Below are 15,486 nucleotides of genomic sequence, written 5' to 3'. Positions count from 1 at the left end.
CAGCCCAGAGACTCACCAAGTGGGCAGACGCTCCCAAGCATCACCTCTACTTGAAAATGAAAAATTAAAACATATACAGAGATAGATACAGATATAGCAAAGCATTTAGGAGGTAAAAAAAAAAAAATTCTACTGTCATCTCACTCTACAAACAAAACTACAGTTAACACTCTGTGATAAATTCCTTCCAAACTACTTTGTGTGTAAAAATTACACACACAACCCCTGTGTGTGTGTCTGTGTGTGTGTGTGTTTGCTTAGTCGCTCAGAAATGTCCGACTCTTTGCAAATCCATGGACTGTAGTCCAACAGGCTCCTCTATCCATGGGGATTCTTCAGGCAAGAGTACTGGAGTGGGTTGCCATGCGCTCCTCTTGGGGATCTTCCCAATCTAGGGATAGAACCCTGGTCTCCCTCATTGCAGGCAGGTTCTTTACCATCTGAGCCATCAGGGAAGCCCTGATACACCCCTGCATCACATTTAAAGATCACTGATAGATGGGCACAATAAAGGACAGAAGTGGTACGGACCTAACAGAGGCAGAAGATACTAAGAAAAGGTGGCAAGGATACACAGAAGAACTATACAAGAAAGATCTTCATGACCCGGATAACCACAATGCTGTGATCACTCACCTAGAAGCCAGACATCCTGGAATGCAAGTCAAGTGGGCCTTAGGAAGCATCATTACAAACAGAGCTAGTGGAGGTGATGGAATTCCAGTTGAGCTATTTCAAATCCTGGAAGATGTTGTTGTGAAAGTGCTGCACTCAATATGCCAGCAAATTTGGAAAACTCAGCAGTGGCCACAGGACTGGAAAAGGTCAGTTTTCATTCCAATCCCAAAGAAAGGCAATGCCAAAGAACATTCAAACTACTGCACAATTGCATTCATCTGACACACTAGCAAAGTAATGCTCAAAATTCTCCAAGCCAGGCTTCAACAGTATGTGAACCCGTGAACTTCCAGATGTTCAAGCTAGATTTATAAAAGGCAGAGGAGCCAGAGATCAAATTGCCAACATCCCTTGGATCACTGAAAAAGCAAGAGAGTTCCAGAAAAACATCTACTTCTGTTTTATTGACTATGTCAAAGCCTTTGACTGTGTGGATCACAACTGTGGAAAATTCTTCAAAAGGTGGGAATACCAGACACCTTACCTGCCTCCTGAGAAATCTGTATGGAGGTCAAGAAGCAACAGTTAGAACTGGACATGGAACAACAACAACAGGGAAAAGGAGTACATCAAGGATGTATATGTCACCCTGCTTATTTAACTTATATGCAGAGTACATCAGCGAAGTGTCAGGCTGGATGAAGTACAAGCTAGAATCAAGACTGCCGGGAGAAATATCAATAACCCTAGATATGCAGATACCACCACTCTTATGGCAGAAAGCGAAGGACAACTAAAGAGCCTCTTGATAAAAGTGAAAGAGAGTGAAAAAGCTGGCTTAAAACTCAACATTCAAAACAGGAAGACCATGGCATCCAGTTCCATCACTTCATGGCAAATAGATGGAGAAACAATGGAAACAGTGACAGACTATTTTTTGGGGCTCCAAAATCACTGCAGATGGTGACTACAGCCATCAAATTAAAAGATGTTTACTCCTTGGAAGAAAAGCTATGACTAACCTAGATAGCATATTAAAAAGCAGACACATTACTTTGCCAACAAAGGTCCATCTAGTCAAGGCTATGGTTTTTCCAGTGGTCATGAATGGATGTGAAAGTTGGACTATAAAGAAAGCTGAGCACCAAGAACAGATGCTTTTGAACTGTGGTGTTGGAGAAGACTCTTGAGAGTTCCTTGGACTACAAGGAGATCCAACCAGTCGATCCTAAAGGAAATCAGTCCTGAATATTCAAGGACTGATGCTGAAACTGAAACTCCAATACTTTGGCCACCTGATACGAAGAACTGACTCACTGGGAAAGACCCTGATGCTGGGAAAGACTGAGGGCAGGAGGAGAGGAGATGACAGAGGATGAGATGGTTGGATGGTACCGCCAACTCGATGGATATGAGCTTGAGCAAGCTCCAGGAGTTGGTGTTGGACAGGGTGGAAAATAAACTGTGGAAAATTCTGAAAGAGATAGGAATACCGGATCACCTGACCTGCCTCTTGAGAAATTTGTATGCAGGTCAGGAAGCAAGTTAGAACTGGACATGGAACAACAGGCTGGTTCCAAATAGGAAAAGGAGTACATCAAGGCTGTATATTGTCACCCTGCTTATTTAACTTCTATGCAGAGTACATCATGAGAAACACTGGGCTGGATGAAGAACAAGCTGGAATCAAAACTGCCGGGAGAAATATCAATAACCTCAGATATGCAGATGACACCACCCTTATGGCAGAAAGTGAAGAGGAACTAAAGAGCCTCTTGATGAAAGTGAAAGAGGCGTGTGAAAAAGTTGGCTTAAAGCTCAACATTCAGCAAACTAAGATTATGGCATCTGGTCCCATCACTTCATGGGAAATAGATGGGGAAACAGTGGAAATAGTGTCACACTTTATTATTTTTGAGGGGTGCTCCAAACTCACTGTAGATGGTGATTGCAGCCATGAAATTAAAAGATGCTTACTGCTTGGAAGGAAAGTTATGACCAACCTAGATAGCATATTCAAAAGCAGAGACATTACTTTGCCAACAAAGGTGCATCTAGTCAAGGCTATGGTTTTTCCCGTGGTCATGTATGGATGTGAGAGTTGGACTGTGAAGAAAGCTAAGTACCAAAGAATTGATGCTTCTGAACTGTGGTGTTGGAGAAGACTCTTGAGAGTCCCTTGCACTGCAAGGAGATCCAACCAGTCCATTCTAAAGGAGATCAGTCCTGGGTGTTCTTTCGAAGGACTGATGCTAAAGCTGAAATTCCAATACTTTGGCCACCTCATGCCAAGAGCTGACTCACTGGAAAAGACTCTGATGCTGGGAGGGATTGGGGGCAGGAGGAGAAGGGGACGACAGAGGATGAGATGGCTGGATGGCATCACCAACTCGATGGACATGAATTTGGGTGTGGACAGGGAGGCCTGGCGTGCTGCGATTCATGGGGTCGCAAAGAGTCCGACACGACTGAGCGACTGAACAGATCTTGCTTAACCCCGCCTGCCAGGGAAACAGACAAAGCTTAATCCCTGGGTCAGAAAGATCCCCTGGAGAAGAAAATGGCAAACCACTCCAGTATTCTTGCCTGGAGAATTCCAGGGCCAGAGGAGTCTGGAGAGTCCATGGGGAACAATCAGACACGACTCAGCGACTCCACAGCAGCAACAACTACGTGCATGTATATTTTATGTATATATATGTGTATACCTGCATATGTATCGCTCTTCTCTCTGGCCCCATCCTCCGCCTCCCTGTTCATACTCTCCCCTCAAGTCCTTTGCCCCTGCTGCCCCTTCCACTCGGAACATCCAGAGCCCTTCAGGTCTGCTCTCGTCACTTCGCTCGGGTCTCTCTCAGAAACCTCATCTCAGAAAGTTTGACATCCTCCCCCAATGTTTTGAATGCTCTTCATCTTCTTCCTTCAATTATCACGACCAGCCTTCTACCTGTTTATGTTCTGCTTCTCTTGCTAAGATGTCAGCCCCTTGATGGAAGCAACTGCCTTTTGTCACTGAAATCCCCTCACATGTGCTGAATAAATTAATAAACAACCCAACAAGGTATGTCACGTGCCTATTTTACAAAAGAGAATGCTGATTTTCAGAGACAATTTATCTAAAGCCACAGAGCAAATAAGTCGCCAAACACATCTGAAAGAGCCAATACTCTGTACCCACTGACTCACTCCATCCTGTGCCATAGAAGGAAATATAAATACAGGTTAAGAAACAAAGATGTAAAAGAACGAATCGTTATACGAAAGTTATCACACCACTTTTCTGCTCATCACTAGAGCATTTCACATCTTTGATTAATCTCACGTATATTCTATAGAGGTAGTAAAGAATCCGCCTGCCAAGCAAGAGATCCAGCTTTGATCCCTACGTCGGGAAGATTCCCCTGGAGAAGGGAATGGCAACCCACTCCAATATTCTTGCCTGGGAAATCCCATGGACAGAGGAGCCTGGCAGGCTACATTCCATGGGGTCGCAAACAGATGGACATGACTTCTTCTGTATTCCCTACAGAGTAAAGGCTAGCTACATAGACATTTAACAAATATTTCTTTGATATTTACACCCACAAAGACTTGGAGACTCCTGTAAGGAGATTTTAAGCATCATCAATAAATTATACTCTTTCAAAGGATTTCAATTTCCAACCGTGATGGAGTACCTGGATCCAGACTCCTTCCTGCTCGCACCCCCACCAACAACCAAAAAAATGGACGGCAAAATGGCAACGTCTTTTAGTCACTGGACCACCAGCAGCACAGGACTGGGAAGAGGGGAACTCCACACATGCACCAGCCTTCTCAGCCTGGAGGCACATCCTGGACCATGTGCTTTGAGGAGCCCAAGCAGAGCAAGGCAGGCTTGTCAAGTAGGAAGTCCAAGAGCATGAGAAGGCTCAGGAAGCTAAAAACCAGAGTACTAGAAAGGAGAGAGTTGCATGAAGAAGGATCTCCAGAATTCAGCACAGAGGCCTGCCTAAGTCTAATAACGAATAACAAGCTGTGTGTGCATACTGTAAATCTACAAGGGCAGGCAAAGAATGACCCAAGGACTATATGCTACATAACCCCAGAGCTCACACAGGGCTGGCAGAGACTCAGACCAGCGAGAACAGAGAACATACCATTCTTCAATGAAAACTATGGTGGCTTCATGCCTTAATAATGGGGCGAAACAAGTCTTAGAGTAAAAGGATACAGCTAGGGTTGATCTACGGAGAAGGCAATGGCACCCCACTCCAATACTCTTGCCTGGAAAATCCCATGGACAGAGGAGCCTGGTAGGCTGCAGTCCATGGGGTCGCTGGGAGTCGGACACGACTGAGCGACTTCACTTTCACTTGCATGCATTGGAGAAGGAAATGGCAACCCACTCCAGTGTTCCTGCCTGGAGAATCCCAGGGACGGGGGAGCCTGGTGGGCTGCCGTCTATGGGGTCGCACAGAGTCGGACACGACTGAAGTGACTTAGCAGCAGCAGCAGCAGGGTTGATCTCACTTGGACCAGTCGACAGCAACCAACAAATTAAAATTCACCATTTCTAGGATTTAACAAGAAATTACCAAGATGTGACCCAAAAATGAAAAAAGAAAAGGCCTATAGAAACAAATAATGGAATTAATGAGCTAAGACTTTATCAACTATGACATGAGTATTACACATATGACCAAGAACTTTTTAAAGGAACATTAATAGACAAAAAAGAAAATAAAAAAGATTCACAGCAGCAAACTGAATTCAACAATATCTAAAAATACATCATGACTGAGGATTATCAAAAGAATACAAGGCTAGTTCAACACTAAAAAAGCAGTGTAATTCACCATATCTACTGATTAAAGAAGAAAAAATATATGATCACCTCGACAGATGCAGAAGAAGCCTGTGACAATATTCAGTACCCATTCGTGATAAAAACTCAGCAAACTAGAAACAGAACTTTATCAACCTGATAAAGAACACCTTTACAACTACAGAAACAGAACTTTATCAACCTGATAAAGAACACCTTTACAACTACAAAAACAAAAACTATAAAGAACATCATGTTAATGGGAAAACACGAATGTTCTCCCCTTAACATCAGGAAAAGGTCCACTTTCAAAACTCCTATTCATCATCACACAGGAGGTCCTAGCCAGTTCAATAAAGAAAAACAAATAAAAGGCATATCGACTGCAAAGAAATCAAACTCCCCGTATTGCCAATGACATTACTGTCTATGAACAAGAGCCCAGGTAAGTTTAGCAAGTTTGTAAGACAAAGGGTCACATAAAAAAGTCAATCCTATTTCTACAGACTAGCAATCAACAACAGGAAACTGACATTTTAAAAGCATCATTCACAACACCACCAGAAAATATGAAATACATATTAATCTTATTTTAAAAACATGCAAGATCCAATTACTAAAATCTACAAAACACTAACAACAACAAAAAAAAGTCAAAATAAATAGAACATCATAAACCATGTGTTCATGGCTCAATATGACTAAGCTGTCAATTCTACCCTAAGTGATTTACAGATTCAATACAGGGCCAATCAAAAATCCTGACAGGATTCTTCTCAACAAGCTGATTCTAAAATATACTTGGGGGGAATTCCCTGGAGATTCAATGGTTAGGACTCCACGCTTTCACTGTCAAGGGACCAGATTCAATCCCTGGTCAGGGAACTAGGGTCCCACAAGCTTTGAAGTGCAGCCAAAAAATAAATAAAAATAAGTAAATAGAACGTACTTGGAAAGGCAAAGCAACTAGAATAATCAAAGATAATTCTGAAAAATAACTCAATTAGAGAACTCATACTACCTGATTTTAGGACTCACTATATAGATACAGTAATCAACAGTGTGGTGAAAGAATAATGAAAGACAGACCAATACGACAGAATCCAGGAACAGACCCACACATACATGATCAACTGGCTTTCAGCAAACGTACAAAGGCAATTCTGTGGAGAAAGATGTCTTTTCAAGAAACACTGCTGGAAAAACTACACACCCACATGCCAAAAAAAAAAAAAAATCAATCTCAATCCACACTTTGCACCATGAGAAAAATTAACTCAAGTGATTCATAAACCTAAACTGTAAAATTTTGAACTATAAAAATTCTAGGAGAAAAATACAGAGCGAAGTCTTTTTACTTTCAGGATGATAAGAAGACAACTAACTTGAAAAGTTTAAAACTCTAATTCAAAAAGACACATGCACCCCAATTTTCACAGCGACACTATTTACAGAACTATGTCCGAATGTGCGTGTGCCCACATATACACACACACACACACACGCAATGGAATAATATCCTGATTTTTTTAATTAACTACAAAAAGCTATTTGGAGGACAAACAGGAAAAGTTGAATATGCACTGAATACTACAGAATTGTTCAAATGTCATCATTATAATTAGTTACATAGAACAAGGCTTAGCAAACTTTTTCTGGGAGATTAGTAAATATTTTCAGCTTTGTGGATCACAGGGTGTCTTGTAACTGCTGTCACTGTAGCACCAAAGCAACCACACACAATATGGAAACAAAGCAACACTGCTGTGTCCCAATAAAGCTTAATAAAAAAAAAAAAAAACCAGTAGGGCAGATCTGGTCTGTGGGCCATAGTCTGTAAACAAAACTGGTGGCAGAGAGCAGAGCAGTGGTTGCCTATGGTGAGCTAGGCAGCAGAGGGAGGGGCGAAGCCAGAACTCTCTGGAGAATACAATGAACTTTCTGGATTGATGGCAACATTCTATACCTTTATTGTGCTGTTAAGTTACATGCATGAATATATTCGTCAAAACGTGTCAAACTCTATACACTTAAAATGGGTGCATTTTATCATATAAACAACAACTCAATAAACCTGATTTGTTTACAAACTGTACTCTTTTCAGGTGATATTAGTGATATGAAAAGCATGCCCTTTGCAGCCAGAATAAAGTGACTTCAGATATTCAAATTTTAACACCAAAATTTAAAACTATGTGACCACTGTCAAATCATTTTCTTGGGTGTTTCCTCCTCCTGAAAGTGTTACTCACTCAGTCATGTCTGACTCTTTACGACCCCATGGACTGTAGCCCGCCAGGCTCCTCTGTCCATGGAATTCTCCAGGCAAGAATACTGGAGTGGGTTGCCATTTCCTTCTCCAGGTGATCTGCCCAATCCAAGGATCGAACCTGGGTCTTCTGCATTGAGGCAGATTCTTTACCATCTGAGCCACCAGGGAAGCCCTCCTAAAACGAATCAATAATCCTGCCTCATTGATTTGTTTCAAAAATGAAATAAATGTAGGACTTTCCTGGTGGTCCAGTGGTTAAGAGTTCACACTCCCAATGTAGGGTTTAATCCCTGGTCCGGAAACTAATATCCTACATGCCACACAACTCAGCCATATATAAAATGTAAGACACACTGTATAACATCTGACACATAAGAGGCACATTCCCTGACTGGAATAAACCTTTTTTTAAGAAAATGAGTCAGTGAAGATCAGACAGTGACTAGGCTAGCTTCTTTTGTACCCTTCTGAAACACTCTGACATTCTTTGTTCACTGTTTATTGTGGTTTCACCTGACTTCAAGTACTGGGATCCAATGTCAGTTCCTGTGATTTCAGAGTAATGTGGGTCTCCCAGCAAGCACTGAATTTAGAAAAATATCCCATAACAAATACGCTGTAAAAGGAAATCTGTAAAGAGGCAAAAGTGAGCAGTATCCATTTTCCTAAGTAAGAATGGCAAAAGAAATGGTATAATATTTACAAAGAAAAAAAATCAACAAACTTCATTAGATGTTTTCCCATTTTATACTAAGATTTGAATTTTATCCAAACCAGTAGCCAACCAACAAAACTACAACATGACAAAGCACTTGTATAGTGTTTTCTCTCCGGAGTTTCTCATTGACAGTAGAGGGCAGGAGATTAGATGACAATATCGAATTTGTCCTTATTTTATAAGTAAGGATGCTAAGTCTGAGACACACGAAGTGGCCTCCTCAAGGACGCACTGCCAATAATTGGTGAAGCTCAGGAAGTCAGCCATGCGGTCCTGTATCACACGCTTTCAGCAGACATCACCAGCAATTACCTGGGGCTGATGGAACACTACATTGCATAACTCCAAGGTACTTTTCTCTTGCTTGACATCTTCAGTTGTCTAAAAGACTAACTCATTACAATGCAACATACTTAATTCCTAACCATTCAGGAATAATTAGCCTTTTGAAGTGGTAAAGACGATTTCTGTGGCCAAACACAGGCTTACGATAGGATCATAAGCAAAAATTCAAAAGGACTGATTACTAATAGGAGAGCTTACTGAGTGACATAAATGGTAAATCCCTCACACTGTTCCCTTCTCCCCACCCCAAAAGCCACATCACGCACACTGATATCCACCTTTCCAGGGCTCTGAACACAGCTCTGAATAAGTAAAAGGAAAACACACCACTGTCCTACACAAACATTCGTAACAATCATCGTATCTCGGTATCAGGTCTACTGGGGCCTTCTTTGAGCAAGGACGGACCAAAATGGGTTACCTACCCATCTTCTACTCAATCTGTCCCCATTGGGCTACAGAACCACAGATGCGAAGACACGTGAAGGAAGCCAACTTCTTTCCACCAAGAGCTTCCTCCTCTCTCCCCACAGACAGCGGTTAAGACAGACTGACAGTGACGGGAGCACAGCTTCCAAACGGATGCTTGTCCCCATCAGTAATAACCCTGTGTATTCAAGCGCACTGCAACATTAACTTTAAAAGGGGATTATCAAAAGTCCAAGTGGGTTCATCTAGCTTTGTCAGCTTTGGTTTTTCCCCTCAATCTGTGAGTCTGGTCAAATATAATATTTAAAGGTTTACTGTAATCCTTCAGGATTAACTTTTTGCCTTTATTTTATTAAAAAATGGAAAGATAAGATTCAATATACAGAAATGCCATGACAGGTTAATATTTCTAGAATGTATCTATTCCACTTGGTATTGTGAATTTTCAAAATACGCTGGTATAACTGATTTAAAGCACTGCTTCCTCCCACAGATGGTGGCACCTTCAAAAGTGTTTTTGAAGAGGAAGTAATACCACCTGTTAACCCACAGGCCAGTTCCATCTTAAGCAAGTGTGAGAAATGTAGTCATAATCCGTATCAACTATTTTTCAAAATTAAGGTAAAATAAGGAAGAAGAGCTGGAACTAACTAACTCAGATACCCTACTCCAAGTCTTGAAAACAACCCATTTCTGACCATTTCCTAAACACTATAAATGCAGAGTTCTGTCCTACTGAGCCAAACTGCCAGGCCCACTCAAAGATTAACAACTGATTTAGAAGATAAAAATAAAACTGCTAATTCTATTAACGTTCAGTTCAACTTCACCTTCTAAAAAACTGCATTTAAGACTCAATTCCCAGAAGCATTCCCTCTTTTTTTTTTAATTGTTATACTAGGGGCAGTACTTTTACTTACAGAGTTAACAAAGCAGAACATAACAAATAATTATATATACTAGTATCAGTAGGAATACCAAATATTATTCCACAACAGCCACGATGTATTTCTTCTTTTTAAAAAATTTATCTTAATTGAATTGTGGCTTTTGCCACACATCAAGATGAATCAGCCACGGGTGTACATGTGTCCCCCACGGTGAACCTCCCCCCACCTCCCTCCCCACCCCATCCCATCCCTCTGGGTTGTCCCATAGCACCGGTTTTGAGTGCCCTGAGAAGCGTTCCCTCTATGAAAAACAGCTAAACCACTATGCTCAGATGCATCAGACTTTTAAACATGGTTTAAACCATACAAAAAAGTACCCAAATCACTGTCAGTACAGCTACCAGATAACAGGCATACTATGAAGATCATCACACAGCTTCATTTATTTCTAAGAATGCTCTAAAGTATGTTACTATACCTTACACGGTAGGAAGCCGAAGCTCAGAGTGGATAAGGGACCTGCCTGCTCAAGGCTACCCACCTTGTCAACGGAAGGGTGGGGATTTGAATTCAAGTTTACCTAATTCCAAAGAATGTGCATTCTTCGACACTGTGCTACCTCCCCAAGTCACAACAGAGGTATCAACAGGCAGGGGAGTGAATGGATGTGTCTGGCAGTCTTAGTCATTTTAACAAAAAAGGGAGAAATTTTCCCAATCAGAAACCAGTTTACAAAATCCACAGCACACGATTTAAACCTCGATTCTTTAGGTCAGACATCCTTGTATGAAGTACAGTAAATCGCATTACAGGCCTGCGAGTAAGCTGCCACCGTTAACGAGTCCCCAGGTTCAGTGGTTCCCTGGGTCCCATGTTCGGGTGAAGCACCAACCAAGCCACTTCACCCAATACAAACACCTCCTGAGCACCTGCGCTGTGTTAAGACTCCTTCTGGGCAAGGAGGCACACAGCTGAGACTCATCACAGCCCTCCGGAGTTAACAGGCTGGAAGAGGAGTCCATATATATATATATATATACCACATATGCAGTTGCCAGTCGTCAGGCAAAAATAATGAAGTGCAAGAAACCCTAAAACAAAGGTATGTATAACATGCTATCAGAGAGGCAGAGGAACAGATCTGCTTGTCACCTAAGGTTCTAAGCAGTGTTTGTTTACATTTTGTCCCTCCCTGACAACTCCTTCCAACCTCTGTTAACCCCTCCTCCCAGCCCCCACCCCACCCCTACACACAAGCCACCTAAACCTGCACAACTTTGGGAAGGAAAACCCAAAGGGCACGGATTATGACTCCTAAAACCAAACTTGTGGCTGTACTTCAAAAATCCAAGCTTATGCCATCAGGACATTTTTCTTTAGCTTTGTCAGGTGAACACAGTTGCAAAATGAGGCCAAGGAAACCAGAAAAACCCAGGGCACACCTCACATCGGTCACTCAGCAGGAGAAACCAACTGAAACGCAAACTGACCTGCACGGTGTTTGGTTCGAAGTTTTCTTGTTAATTTACTAGACGGCAAAGGAATACAAACAATTGATAGAAACACATTCTGGTCATTTTCTTCCACCATGCAATCTAACAGACATTTATGCTGGATCCACCGTGGGGATTTAAACAGAATCATTCTGACTTCATAAGCCAAATGAACTGAATTCAGCAGAACGAAGCACCCAAAGCTTGACGACAGGGCTTGCCATCTGCAAATTCCCAAGAGACCACGGAAGGCTATGGGACTGTAACAATGATTTATCACAGCTCCTTTACAAACTTGCAGAAAATGATTCTTCCAAGTGATTTTTCCATCGTTTATCCTGATCTGGGCGAGCCAACGATTAAAAAAAAAAAAAATAGAAAAAGCTACTTATGAAACTAACTAAAACGGGGGAGGGGGTTGCTGAACGAGAAAAAAAGGCACTGTTTTTTACTTTAGTTCCGTATGCCTGCGGCAACAAACTCTCAAAATAACTTCACTGAGGAGTGTTAAAGCTAAGACTGAACACCAAATATTGCTCAATCCAACTTACATCTGTGAACTCCTGAGTTCACAGGTAAGATCTAGAAAACTAAATGCTATGGAGTCATTTTGCTCTAAGCACTATTACCAAAAAGAAAGAAAAAAAACAACCCTATCCTTTCTTCTGATAGAAAAACTCTTGAGGACTTCCCCCATATTTATTTTAAAAGTTTAACCTACTGGTTGACTTTGGGGGCGGGGGGGGGGGAGAGTGGGGAAGGGAGAGGGGTTCAGTAAGTGGTATTTACCCAAAAAAAAAGTATTGTTTGGTTTCAAAGTTTGGCTGCACTTGAACTCGACGAGAGCGGAGCTCAGGCGACTGTCCCAAGGCGGGTTCCCCCCGGGCTGCACGTCTCCGACCCCTCGCGGGCGCCCCGGCCGCGCCCCCGGGAGCAAGCGCCCAGGGCGCCCCCGCGAGGCCGGCCAGGCCCGGCGTGTTTACCGCTCGCCGCGGCCCCCGAGAGCCGCTCCCTCGCGTCCACGGCACTTGTTCGCCGGCTCCCCGACCGGTGGGACCAGCGGAGCAGCCGCAGTTCCCGCGGGGGAGCGACTGCGGCCCCCGTTCCCGGAGGAGCCGACCCGGGGAAGACCGGGGGTCCGGGCCCCGCGGTGATGCCTCACGGGAGGTGGGGCATCGCAGCCGGGCGGGATCGGCCGCGCCCCCCCAGCCCGGGAGCGGAGGCGGCCCCGGGGTTGGGCTGCGAGAGCGGCGAGGGCAGACAATGCGTGATGGGGAGGCCCGGGCGGAGGCGCGGAGAGCCGGGGAACGATCCCCGGCGCCCATGCATCCCAGGCCGCGCCCGGGTAGCCCCGCGCCCCAGCCCGGAGCGGCCCACGCTCCCCGCCGCGACCCCTCCTCTAACCGCAAAACTTCCCCCAACTCCGCCGAGTTCAGTCGCGCTCTCACCGTGCGGCTCCCGGGGCTCCCCCGCGGGCCGAGCTGGAGCAGCTCCGCACCTTGGCCGCGGAGAAAGACAATAAGCTGCCGCTCCCCCAGCGGCTGCTTGGAAACTGCGGCGGCCGAAGCGAGGAGCGGGAGCGGCGACCTCGGCGGAGCCCAGGAGCCTCTCCGCAGCTGCTCCGGCTCGGCGATAGCCCTGCACACAGCCCCCAAACCGCCTGCGCATGCGCCGCGCGCCGCTCGGGAGGTGGGCGGGGCACCCGGGGGGCGGTAATGCCTCCGAGCCCGCCGGTGAGTGAGCGCGGCGCCAGGAGCCGCGCTCCGGGGTTGCGCGGCAGAGCTGCCCATCAAACCCCTCCCGGCTAATAGGAAGGCGCCTGTGCGGCCCCTCAGGTTGCTAAGGAAGGCTGAGGTTGACCGCAGCTGCTGCGCTGCGGCAAAGTGATCAAAGTCGGGTGGCTGGTAGAGGTGCCGACTGATATGCTCACCCACCCTCTCCTCTGCTCCCTGACTCCGGAAACCGCCCTTCCTCTGTGTCAGGGTGCTCACCTGAGCTGCAGCACTTACCATAACACACCCTGAAATGATTTACTTTTCTCTTTCTCTCCCCTGGAAATCAGAAAGTGGGGTCTTTTCCAGAGAGTGGAGTGCAGTGCCTTGAGAGTCGCTGCTAGGTATTCAACAAGTGTTTTAGTTAGATGAGTCGCTGGCCTATGATGGCATTGGGATTGTGACAGGGTATTCCATAAACTTTGGGCTTTTCACCTCAAATCTTCAAGTTGCAAGGACCTAAAAAATCATCTGGCGGCTTTTGAGAAGCAAAATGTGGTCTCTTGGTACACGAAGAAGCTCATTTTGCAAGTTGTGTGTTTTAGTGTATATTGGGGGGAAACATCTATCACATCAAACGATTTCATTGATGTTGTTTCTTAGATAAGTTGTAAAAATGAATCTACTTAGAGAAAAACTTTAAGTAAAAAATGGACACACTTTATATGAACTTCATATAAGTTCAGAAATGTGCAAATTGATTGTAATCAAAGCAAGAACAGTGGTTATCTAGAGAGAGAAGCATTATTGGCTGAAAAGTGTAGGGCAGGTGCTGGGCACGTTTGGTATTTTGATCTGGATGGTAGATAACAAAGGTATAGACTTACGGTGAAAATTCATCCAGTGTACAATGAAGATTAGTGTACTTTACACATATTCATATTTTTATGTCAATTTAAAATACTTACAAATGATATGGCCCACAAAAATGTGAAGATGCAAACAACTATCTTTTGTGAAACCCTGATCCAGTCAAGCTCCTACCAGAGAGGGGGTTTTGTGGATACTTATTGCCTGTATGGGAGACAGAGCCTCTGGCCGGTTATCGCTGCAGCTCCGGGCTCTTTCTTCTCCAGTCTCGGCGGGGGCGTTCAGGAATGGGCCCCAACCGCCTCCGGCCCCACACCCTGCGCGGTCCTGTCCATAGGCCCCAGCAATCTGAGGCCAGCCAGTCGGCTTCTCACCAGCCCTCGCCCCAGACAAGCCTTCCCCACCCCAAATCCCTGGGAAGGAAAACGCCTCCTGCGAAATCAAGAATGCAGGTCAAGAAGCAACAGTAGAACCCCACATGAACAACAGACTGGTTCCAAATTGTGAAAGGAGTACTGTCAAGTCTGTATATTGTCACCCTGCTTATTTAACTTCTATGCAGAGTACATCATGCGAAGTGCTGGGCTAGATGAAGCACAAGCTAGAATCAAGATGGCTGGGAGAAATATCAGTAACCTCAGATACGCAGATGACACCACCCTTATGGCAGAAAGAGAACAACTAAAGAGCCTCTTGATGAAAGTGAAAGAGGAGTGCGAAAAAGCTGGCTTAAAACTCAACATTCAAAAAATTAAGATCATGGCATGTCCGGTCCCATCATTTCATGGCAAATAGATGGGGAAACAGGGGAAACAGTGAGAGACTTTATTTTTTTAAACACCATTAAAACACCTGACGGCACAGGGTGTGGGTCCAACTCTGTGCAACCCCATAGACGGCAGCCCACCAGGCTCCCCTGTCTCTGGGATTCTCCAGGCAAGAACACGGGAGTGGGGTGCCATTTCCTTCTCCAATGTATGAAAGTGGAAAGTGAAAGTGAAGTCACTCAGTCGTGTCCGACTCCTAGCGACCCCATGGACTGCAGCCTACGAGGCTCCTCCGTCCATGGGATTTTCCAGGCAAGAGTACTGGAGTGGGGTGCCATTGCCTTCTCCGGTCTCCCATACAGGCAGTAATAAATAAACACCATTTATTTTTTTGGGCTCCAAAATCACTGCAGATGGTGACTGTAGCCATGAGATTAAAAGACGCTTGCTCCGTGGAAAAAAGCTATGACCAACCAAGATAGTATATTAAAAAGCAGAGACATTACTTTGCCAACAAAGGTCCATCTAGTCAAGGATATAGTTTTTCCAGTAGTCATGTATGGAT

General features: G+C 44.5%; 1 protein-coding gene across 1 annotated transcript in view; it reads right to left on the bottom strand.

The window, feature by feature from the left end:
- Positions 1–13,236, bottom strand: part of AKAP13 (A-kinase anchoring protein 13) — a 324,597-nt gene extending 311,361 nt beyond the window's left edge. Inside the window, exon 1 of the mRNA XM_070775967.1 lies at positions 13,021–13,236. The gene's annotated coding sequence lies outside the window, so the exon portion shown is untranslated. The remainder of the gene's footprint in view (positions 1–13,020) is intronic.
- Positions 13,237–15,486: the final 2,250 nt, after the last annotated feature.

The sequence above is a fragment of the Bos indicus genome, chromosome 21, assembly GCF_029378745.1.
Source record: "Bos indicus isolate NIAB-ARS_2022 breed Sahiwal x Tharparkar chromosome 21, NIAB-ARS_B.indTharparkar_mat_pri_1.0, whole genome shotgun sequence".
Classification (NCBI taxonomy): domain Eukaryota; kingdom Metazoa; phylum Chordata; class Mammalia; order Artiodactyla; family Bovidae; genus Bos; species Bos indicus.
The sequence above is the reverse complement of the archived record's forward strand: the minus strand, read 5'-3'. Positions and strand labels throughout refer to the sequence as shown.